The 12,015-nt window shown below is 29.6% G+C and overlaps 1 pseudogene; it reads left to right on the top strand.

Moving 5' to 3' along the window:
• The first annotated feature begins 462 nt into the window (after window positions 1–462).
• Window positions 463–9,428, top strand: LOC149527918 (monothiol glutaredoxin-S17-like; annotated as a pseudogene).
• The last annotated feature ends 2,587 nt before the right edge of the window (window positions 9,429–12,015 follow it).

The following is a 12,015-nucleotide window of genomic DNA, read 5'->3' as shown; positions in this document are numbered from 1 at the left end:
CTCCCAAACTGCTTTTTATATATGCCCAGATCTGGCATGCTTTCAGAATGGAGATGTTTACAATTTGGAAAGATCATAATGTTGTTTTTTTCTCTCACAATTTTCTTGACATTTATGTTGCAATGTACTCTAAGGCATGTATATGTAATAGTGTCATGTTGCAGATTCAAGTACAAACTGATAAGGTTGTGTTGGAAGTGGCTCACTTGTAGGAGCTACTTGCTCACTAGGGAAATGCCCCTTATACGATTGCCTGAGTACCTCCAGATACTTTTTTTGGTGACCACACTCCTCCTCGTGGTCCCCGGTGAGGTTGGAGTAGTTTTGCTTGCCGCTCACAGACCCCCAGGTCATAGCCTCGTTGCTACTCTCCTAGTGGTGGACATGGCTATCAACTCTTGACCTCACTTCCTCGGAGGTTGGGCTTGGGCTGGTCCCCGGTGGCTCCCCATGTTGTCGTTGATGCGGGTTGGCCGTCTACTCCTCGTGACCCCAAGTGGGCTTTCCCCCAGCCAAGGTATTTTTTAGTGGCTAAATTCACAAATTGGCTAATTTTATAATTTTTTGGCTAGTAATTTGGCTAATAATTTAAGATTTGATACAACCTAAATCGCCATAGTTTTATAAAATTTATCTATAAAATATTTAAAATTGCTCAATAATTTATTTTATTAAAAAATTTAAAGTTAAATATTCACCACAATATTCGTTACATTATTAGATTCACCTAAATATAATATATTAATGGAGAAATTAAATTGAATTGACCAATAATTATCATAATTATTAGTTACTTTAGGGATATATCACCAATATTTAGTTTTCACTATCGATTTAAAGTATATGTAATGATCCTTATAATATTCCATGAGGTAAAAAATGTTCAATTTTGATTTGTAATATTCCATGGTGATTAATGAACTTCCTATTATTATTGAGATTTGTCAATATTTTATACAAAAAAATTATGATTCAAAAATAATCACCAATATTAATCATATTTATAATAAAAAATTGAGAGATTCGCCAATAGAAATATTTTTTTTTTTTCAAAATAATGAAAGATTCACCAATATTTTATATCTTTTTTTGGAGGTTGTTTTCTTAAAGTTTACCTTTCCCTTGGTTGGATCTTTCCATTTCTCCTCCTAAGGCTGAGGAAGGAAAATAAGCTGATAAAGATACTGCTGTTGTATAGTGGGGGGGCGAGGGCCTAAAGAAACTACATACTTCTAAGGATGAGGGTTCAGAGCAGGTATGTTTCCATCCAACCTCCACTCCGGGAGAAGGAGGATCCTTTTGTTACCCTTAACTAAACTAATGGGGAGGGGGGGGGGGGGGGGGGAGGGATTCATCTATCTATGTCTATAGAGCTGGCTAGACTATAACTATATGGATATATGGAATGAATACATTCTTGCATTCTCTCATTGTGATAATGGATCATGGAGTGTGCTTTGAAATGTTGATACTAAAAAAATAGACAATCAAATTTGTAAAAAAATATTCATATCTCAAATGGATTGTGGGAATCTAATAAGATTAAATTAAATTAGGCAAAAGGTATCATAAGTTGACGATTACTGCACAACCAGTCAAGTGGAACAGTGAGTTTTGGATGTGGATTAGGTAAAGCCCAAGGATACCATATTGAGCAACATAGATCATTTTTTGCAAATGTACTAACATGGAAATTGTAATTGATGTGTTCCAAATGCAAATTTGAACCTCATAAATACGAGAGGATGAGACATTGTTTTTAATCATCATTTAATTAATATATTAAAAATTATACATATACATATACATATACATATACATATACATATACATATACATATACATATACATATACATATACATATATATATACATACATACATATATATATATATATATATATATATATATATAGGAAATGATAATTTACCAATAACAACAATGTATCTTAGACTGAATTAATACAACTAAAGCTACAACTTTTACACTCCCTCTTAGCTAGGGAGGATTTATAGAACACATTATGCTCTCAAGCATATGGAGAGATATCATCTCAATATGAGATTTTTGGAATGACATATCAACATATATCCATAAATTTAGATATTATCTTACAATATAAGCCTAAGTATGATTCAACAAGAAATGTCAATCATGTGATGTTTGTCATACTTATATTCTTTTGGGATGTGCACTAGCATCAAATCCTTGATGCCTACCAAAACAATATGTTATATCCTAGTACAATATGAGTTATCTAATTTCTAGCACTCTGGGACAACAACTTAATAAAGTCTATGCATGATACATTCAATATCATGACTTCCAACACTCTAGGACAAATTTTGATGAAGTTTGTCATCATAACATGTCTACCATTTATAAGATCGTTACCTTGCAATGGTTACCTTCTATTTATATATGTCAATGAAAGATTGTCACATTTCATTACATATCATATGCAAAATAGTGACCACCATGAACAAAGTCAGAGGATGGTACAAGGGCTTTCACCTCAATTCTCTCTCATAGAGAAGAATGTATTACAAGGACTTTCACTTCGAACTTTTCCCTTATAGAGAAGAGATCACACTTCAAAATTCTCCCTCTGAACAACAATCTTGGGAAGTCAAGTCCTCTAGTTACTCCCTTAGAGCTCTCTTCACTTAAGGATGCCTGTCGAACTCCCTCTGAATTTGATTTCAATCTTTCTGACTTTTTGGTGATAAGTCATTACTTCCTCATTATGTACATAGAGGTAGGCCTATCAAAATCATGTAGTTATACACATATTTTGAGCTCCTACATTGCCTTTGAAGAAGTGTCAGACTCCCTTTGAATATAGAAGGATACTCATAATTTGAGTTATCATGGATATTTACTTCGAGGGTCTCACTTTATTTAGCCTGGTCATCAAATGACTAATGGTTTCTAGATTAAAACTTCTTTAGAGGTAATGTCATAAGATTGAGTCTACACAATATTTTATAGTATGTGTAAAGTACCAACCTTCTTTTCCTGTAAGAACATCCTTACACATAAAGGAAAAGATCAATGCAATTAACTCTTATAGTATGTATAGAATTACAAGTAGGGAAGAGACTACAATAAATTTTCTTCATTTAAGACAAATAGAAAGTTGCGTATTGTCTAAAATATGCCTTTTAGTAATTGTCTTAATATATTATCTTTAAAAATTGTCTTTGTCAGACAATATGAAACTAAAGTAATATTTGTCTTACAGAGACAATTTTTAACAACATATTAAGATGCTCAATTTATGACATATGCGAGATGATAATTTTTTCATTTTATCTCAAATGAAGACAATTCATTACAAACTTTTCTCAAAAGTCGTCTTTCAACCACCCATCTTTGTAGTCGTGTGAAAAACAACTTCGCTACATACACTACAATATACCCCTCTTTGAAGAGAAATAGGCACACAAATCATTCATCCACATAGAAAATGACCACCACTACATGATTTTTTCCCTAAATATGTAGCATATGGTTATTCTCATGGTTATTCCACCATCTCAAGTCTTTTTACCATACTTAATAATACAAAAAATGATTTCCATACTATAAAAACTCTGTTACTTACCAAAATTAGTCTTAGTGCTGAGCTGAAAAAATACAATAAAAACTCTATTACAATCCAATATTCATCTCCACTAAGTTTGTTGAAAAATACATGGAGCTAATCAAATTTTCTTGGTCAATCATGTGTTGGCTAGGAAAAAGTTTAAATGTCAAAACTAGAATGTTACATTGGCTGTTTTTTTTCTCAATACAAATTAGAATAACTCTTAACAACATCAAATATTTAACTCCAAACAATTATGAATGGATGATACAAGTATCAACTGGTCAAGATGAATGATCCTATAATCTTGATGATAGGCAAGACGTGCAATGTGAATTTTTAAAAAGTGACCAAGTATAGTTTTAAACATAATCAAATGTCATTAATGTCACAAGTTTGGACATATAAAAAAGAAACATAAAAAGAAACACGATCTATTGTATAATAAGTTGTTGGAAAAGAGACTTTAAAATCGAAGAGTATACACAAGTAAACTTTACAAAGACGATCGAGATAAAAGTCAATTATTTGATAAAATCTCACATTAGAATATTGAAACTTGAAATTGCACAATAAACTCTTTATTTCAGCCTCAAGTGTATCTTTTGCATTGGCTGTCATTATATATTATAAGTACCAATAACCATCATCTCTTATTAATTGACAATTCTAATATGAATACATATTTTTATTGAGATATCTAGAAGAAACTATTTTAGCTTCAACATGTTGGAGTTGTAGTTTTTTCAACATGCCATGTTAATGACCACTTGAAGATGTAATTGCACAACAATCTTTTTCAGATAAACACGAGCCATTCCATATTCTTAATGTTTCTCTAGTTGCCTGAGAGAAAGATGAGATGATAATTTTCAGATTAGAAGAATAATGAATTTTGTGAATAGAATGACAACAAGAATTGATATATAGTAGTTTACATATGTTAATGAACATCAATCTATTTGAAAGGAGCAACAATCCATTCATGAAAAGTATACAAGAAAAGTGGAAAAGTGGACTTATTATAAACTATACTTTGATAGAGTTTAAAGAAAACAATTGTAACAAGAATATTGTAATAATAAACATAAAGTTTGTCTTCAAGTTCAAGGATTCTTGGATCTTTCAAATAGTAATATATTCTAGTAATTTCTTACTACATACCCAATTTTCAAATTCAACACTGTCTTTAATCCATCCTCTTTCTATGAGGCATTGTTGTGATTGTGCATGTGGATTGTCATAACATTGAACACCCTCATTATTGTTTTTTCCAACTTGTTGGAATTCAAGGATAATTTCTTGTTGAACTTCTAAAATGGTAGTTGACTCATTATGTACAACAAATTTTCTAGCATGTTCCTCTAGTTCCTCTTCATGCTCACTATTGGATGAGTATGTTTGTTGGGCTTCCTACACATTACTTATTAAAATAATAGAATACCCCCGATTAAATTATGTCATGTCATAGAATATTATAAAGAATTTACCTAAGATTCAAGGTCAATGACTAATTTCTCCCATTGGTCTAGCAAGTGTTGTTGAAGACCTTGAGAACCATATAGTAAGGCATATTGTAAGTCCTCCTCTAAAGCCTCCTTTTGAAATTGGTGAACCTACATAAACAAATATAACAAAAGTGTAAGCTACAATGAATTAAAAGATACAATTGAAACATGTTTATTATGAGTTTTTTATGAAATTAGAAAATACTAAAGATGAAATTATTCATGTAGCCACCATGAATGCTATTGTATCCACTAGATCCTAATCTATGGGATCCAATACTTGATACAGTTGCTTGGGTTGCTTTTGTCATATCTCGAAGACACCTTTTAGCTCCTAATTGTGTAGATGGCCAATAGTTCAGATTATTATGCATCTTCCTCTTGAATTTTGCATCTTTTATAAGTTCATCCCATGTTAGTTGATCTGTAATCCAAGCTAGACGTGGATATCTCAAATCCTTTGTCAACTTAAACCTTAAATTATCTCATTTAGAATGAATATATTTTCTTACAATATCAAAAATAAATTCCTAATTAAAACCAAGATTTTCAAACTCTAATGTTACATCTTTAAGAAGTTGATCTTTGTTGGCATTCATTTGTTTTCTCCAATCCATCTGAATTGTATTACCAAACAAACTCTTTGCACAATGATAAATAAAGTGAAAAATTTCATACCCATTTCATCTTTCAAAACATTACCATCAGAGGAGAGCAAGATTGTAACTTATTGCATCTCTTTTGTAGAAGATATTGTTGATGTCTTAGGTGTTGAGGTAGATGCACCTATAGGTCCATCTATTACTCCTTAATTATTTCCTATAATTACATAATGATTGTGAAATTGATATAAGATCAACCAAAATATGCAAGTAGTTTTAGATTTAAAATTGTATTTGTGCATTGAGAGTTAAACAAATTCTTGAAAAATGATGCAGATTTATCCTAATGAACAATTTTTTTTGAAGGACAAGACAACATATGCAAATCAAGAAAACACCAATATTACTTTGAAGGAGTACATTTCATTAAGAGGACAATAATTCCAATGGAAAGAGAACAAATTTTATTACGAGGAATGAGCAAACATGCTTGGTGGACAACAAATAGAAAGCTATAGCAATGAAAACCAAGTTTGGAGAAATAAACAAATTTTAGAATGTATGGACCAAGTAAAGATAAGACAACAATATTAAATTATATTGATCCAAGTAAAGTCACAACAACAATAAAAATAAAATATATTGATAATAATCATGTCTAAAATATTTTATGAAAATACAAAATTTTTGACAAAGAAACAAAGTACATCATTAGTGGACAACAAATGGTAGGTTATGGCATTGAAAAATAAGTTTGGAGGAAGAAATTCATTTTAGAATGCATGAACCAAGTAAAGGTAAGATAAAAATATTAAATTATATTGACCCAAAGCAAGATAGTCCAAGTAAAGTTATGACAAGAATAAAAAGAGAATACATTGGAAATAACCTTGTATAATATTTCATATAAATACAAACAAAGAGCTAACAAATAAGGTTAAACATGTCAAAATAAAATAAAAATGTTAGAGTCATACCTTGAAACACAAGTGGTATGCAATGACAACTACAATGGATAAATAACAACAAAATTATAAGAGAGAAGTGTCAATCAAACAATAAAAGTTTGTAGTTATACCTTTTTAAACATGGGAGTAGTTATACCTTGTTAATAGGTGTAGCATAAGGTTTAGACTTACAAAGGTGTTTCAAATAAAAAAATGTGTTGTGTACTAAAAGTTAAATAATATTTAACAGTGAAAAATAAAATATATACTGCTGAAGAAAAAAAAAACTACAAAAGAGTAATAAGATAATACTTAAAGATAATTTTATCTATTCAGTTGAAGTAATCCCTCCAGTCCCCAGCAATGTCCTCTCACATAAGTCAATTTGTTTTAGTATTTCTTTCCTCATTTCAACATTTTCAACAGTGTCCGGTAAAAGCCTTAACATTCTCGATTGTGACTCCATAACACTCCTTAAGGAAACTTATTTAGGTGTTGGTGGAAGAATTTAGACTGAACCCACACATGATGGATTATTTATTAATCGTGATGTACTCCTAATAGGGGCATGATTGTCTATTTTGATAGAAATACTAGGACCATCCACATTTGGTGTAGATGGTGTGCCATGAAGTATTGCACTTGATGTCAATCTTGTGTTGGGTGTATCCATTCCTAATTGGAGGGCATGACACATCTTGAAATATCTTGTGAGGCACAAACATAAATCTAAAAATGTTATAATAAGATAAATAACATAATCAAATTCCTTAGGTTTGAAGTTGGACAACAACCAAAGATTTCTGATGTAGACTTTGTCTTGATGGCATACATTGTCTTCTTTAAGGGTGGGAAAGTTGTAGATACACTAGAGGGTGGGAATCCATCAGAATTGGCCAAAAAAGGTGCATGTTTCCATTGACATTATTGATACAACTAGTCCTACTAGTCTTGAAATTTTTGCTAGTTCAACAATTATTGAGACAATGAAATAAATAGATAAATCATATCAGATTGCTAAAATGATATAGAAACCAATAATTTTGTTAAGAGAAAACTACAACAACTTGTCAATTCAAAATATATTATGTTGTTTATAAAAGAGATACTCGAGGAACCAATATGTGCATTTACTAGAAAGGTTGTGGATATTTTGAAAATAGAGGGCATGGAATATGGAAGATTTAATATTCTAAGTGATGAACAAGTGGGGGGAGGGCTTGAAAGCATTATCCAACTAGTTGAGCTTTCCACAACTTTATAAGTTTATTGTATGGGAGAGCTTCTTCGAGGTTGTGATATCACCCTTGAACTGCATTAAAGTGGGGAACTAGACAAATATTTAATGACTACGACTTTCTCTTAACTACTAAAAGTCTGTTGTATTGATTGAAAAAGCTACTTCTACGAACCCAAGCTTGATATTGTTATCTCAACATATAATAATGGCGGTAGAGTGGACTCAATTAGTATAAATAAATCATTAAGTTCTTAGCTAGAAGAAATCATTAATTCCATCCCAATCATGTAATTTGTGAAGGGCACTCCAGAAGAGCGATGTTGTGGCTTTAGTTTGAAGATCGTTCAAATTCTTAGAGAGGAAGGAGTAGAATTTGGGAGCTTTAACATTCTAACTGATGAAGAGGTCAGAGAAGGTTTAAAACATATTCTAACTAGGTAAAAGCCCAAACTTGTGTTACCCTTTTACAAAGGAAAAGGCTAACAAAAGTGTAACTGTTCACCTTCAATGACATAAAATTGGTATTATTATTTAAAATTTGAAAATGAAATAAACTAATCAAATATGTAGAAATGGATGAAGTTTAGGATTATAATAGTTAATATTTTTTTAAAATAAGAAATTATATATATTCCTATTTTTAAAAGATATCTATTTAGTTGTTGAAAAATGCTGGAAATTAGGGGTCTATTTCCCACCACAAAAGTACATGGAAATAATTTTCTTCCCCTTTGATCTTAGATTATGTTATAGATAACATATGTAGCTAGAACAATAAGAAATAAAAAATTGGCTTTAGACCTATATTTTTTTGTTTTATAACAACTCAAATTTCAACTCACCTCAAATCGATAGTTTTCAACTCCCACCACATTAAAAAAATATATATATTCTGACCAAAAGAAAAATTATACATTCTGGAAGAGGACTCTCTCCTCTAGAACATCATATAATTTTTAATTTTTTTTGATATGATTTAATAATTCTTTCTTTCTCAAAATCGACGTCTTCTTGACTATTAAAATATGTACTTGTAGAATTTTTTAATTACAATATACTATATCTAATTAAAATACTATGAACTCTATATGGGAATATTCTTGACTTTGAGCTCTATAAAATGATGTTTATATGTTATTAAAAAATATCATAAAAAATAGTAAGAGTTATTGAAAGGTTAGTTTTATGAAATAATTTTATATCTTTAGTAATTGGATACTAACTAGTATAAAACATCTATTTAATAGACATTTCCAATTAGAAAAGTGTGAGACCATATATAACTTAGCTAGAATAAATTTATCAAGATAATATGTTTGAACGTAATTGATATCTACATGGAAATACTCAAATTCATTCATTCAGATAAGTCGGCCTAAAAGGTGACACAACTTTGTACTTTTACCCAACTAGTCTATCTATCTATAGTCATACATGAAAGGTGAGCTTATTAGTGGATCCGATATCATGATAGAGATACACAAAAGTGGAGAGCTTATAGTAGTTGAGAATGCAAGGAAGATGTGTTCATTTAATATATAAAAGGGATTTTAACATCAAGTGCATATGAGTCTAGTAGTACATTTCAAGACTTGTGCTATTAAAGATGGAGGATGTTGTATCATTTTTTGTATGGGGAATTTCCTTCTACACTATGTAAGAGTTTTATAAGAGATTGAAGAGTCATTTTCAAGACAACATTCTAAACTAGCTTCTATATTAATAATGATTATATAGTGGCTCCGTGCAGCTTTCCTTAAATTTATTTTTAATCCCACACAAAGATACGATTGAATATTACCTTTTGCATAACATTGGATGTATTAGATGACATAATTAGGTCTTGCATACCAACAAGATGTGTGCTTGGTGGAGCTATTGTAGGAATCCCCTATCACAAAAATACAAATATTAGTAAAATATAAAAGCTAAAATAAGTAAATTAAGTGCATAAAAATTTAGAAAACATCTTACAACTGGCATAGTATTAGAAGTATTGAAGGACGTAATAGGGGCTTGAACAACTTTAGAGATGGCCTGCATTTCACAAACATAAATTAACATAATATAATATAAAACATGGTATAATTGAGCCTATAAAAGATCATTTTTAAACTTACCTCATGCACCATCATAGTAATATTTTGACCTTGGCCATTCCTTAACATTTTAGCTAGAGGATTCAAGATCATCGTATCCCCCATAGTAGAATTCGGAATACCCATAGGAACATTCTTAAAGAAACACATAATGACATAAGATGACATAAGATTGATTATAGAATATGTGCAAGTGATTAAGAAATTATAAAATTTTAATGTAGACTAAATATTAATGGACTTAAAAATTCATCGGTAATAAATTTCAATAATATTTGATGTCATGGTGCTTCATACAGTAACATTTTATTATCAGGGCATAAAAAATGCATTAAAATGTTTCTAAAACTAAAAAGTAATACAAAATTTGGACAATGAAAATTGTAATAGACCATACTCATAGCCACTTTACAAAAAAATTTGACATCCAAACAAGACATTTTTATCTCAATATTTGGTTGAGTACCATGGTACAAATCCAAGTCTCAAAAATTGAAAGGGCACCATGATTTACCTAGATCACAACTTAAATAGCACTTGAAGAGCATGGCTAATGTAAAATTTATTAAATAAGAAAAGAAATAATAAGATCATAGACTTGACGTGACTTTTAGAAATGAAGGGCAAGTTGTTATAAATATTCTATTTATGCTTCTAGGTTAGATAGTGTGTGAGTTTGTCAATGTCAATGTTTCGGATCATACTCAATGATCATACTCATTTATTTTCTTAGCTCTCTCATCCTGATGGTGGACCATTCAGTATAATCTGAAACGTTGATGTTGATAAACTCACACACAATCTCATCAAGAAGCATAAATATAATATCATGGATTGTATAAATATGTTACAATTAATGTTATAAATATTTTAATGAATTTACTTTAGAAACATCCACAAACTTTTAAATTTTAGGATCTCTGCAAATGTAATAACATTTTTGTAATTCTATGTGTTTCAATTGCAGATTTCCAAGATATATAAATATATCCTTAAGAGACATGTCTTGCGAAGAGACATGTCTTTATGGTTATAAATATTAATTAATCATTAATTATAACATATCTACATTTTATATATATATACATATATATATATATATACATATATATATATATATATACATATATATATATCTATATACATATATATATATATGTATATATATATGTATATATATATATGTATATATATATGTATATATATATATGTATATACATATATATATGTATATACATATATATATGTATATATATATATATATATATATATATATATATATATATATATATATATATATATATATATATACATATATATATATATATATATATATACATGAGTATGTCTAATAGAGTATGTCTAATTAATGATTACCAATAACCATAGAAGGATTAACTCTAGGATAGTTCAATCCTACAGAAGCTACAACTTAACACAAACAAAATCATAACAATCAAATTACTTTATTCACATGTACAATCAAGAAACATAATAGTTAACTTGTAAATATAAGGCCCCATGAATTTCCTAAATTGAAATTTAAATAGCATTTGAAGAGCATGGCCAATGCTAAATTTATTAAAGAAGAAGAGAAAAAATAAGATAGAGACTTGATATGACACTTAGAAATGAAGGGTACTGTTATAAATTTTGTAATGAATTTACATGATAGACATGCCCAAACAAAATCATAACATCCAAATTACTTTATTTGTATTACATGTTGTGTACAATCAAGAAACATAATAGTTAACTTTTAAATATTTCTTTATTTTTTATTAAATCTTCACAATTATCTTAAAGTGAACATGGTGATCAAACAATGTCATCCTCACATGAGATCTCATTGTCTAATGGAATATATACCCTATCATTAATGGGACCTAAATCCACAAATAAATTAATACTATCAGTTTCATAGTCTTCATCACCTTCAAATATAGTTAAATGAAAATCAATAAATTCATCATCTTCATGGACTTGATGCCCATGTGGTTGCTCATGTCCTTCAAATACTTTAGTAGGCT

This window comes from Cupressus sempervirens, unplaced genomic scaffold (assembly GCF_028749045.1).
Source record: "Cupressus sempervirens isolate cs-2001-9-10 unplaced genomic scaffold, ASM2874904v1 CseChr00c100005_01, whole genome shotgun sequence".
NCBI classification, from domain to species: Eukaryota; Viridiplantae; Streptophyta; class Pinopsida; order Cupressales; family Cupressaceae; genus Cupressus; species Cupressus sempervirens.
This window is presented reverse-complemented; position numbering and strand designations above follow the sequence as displayed.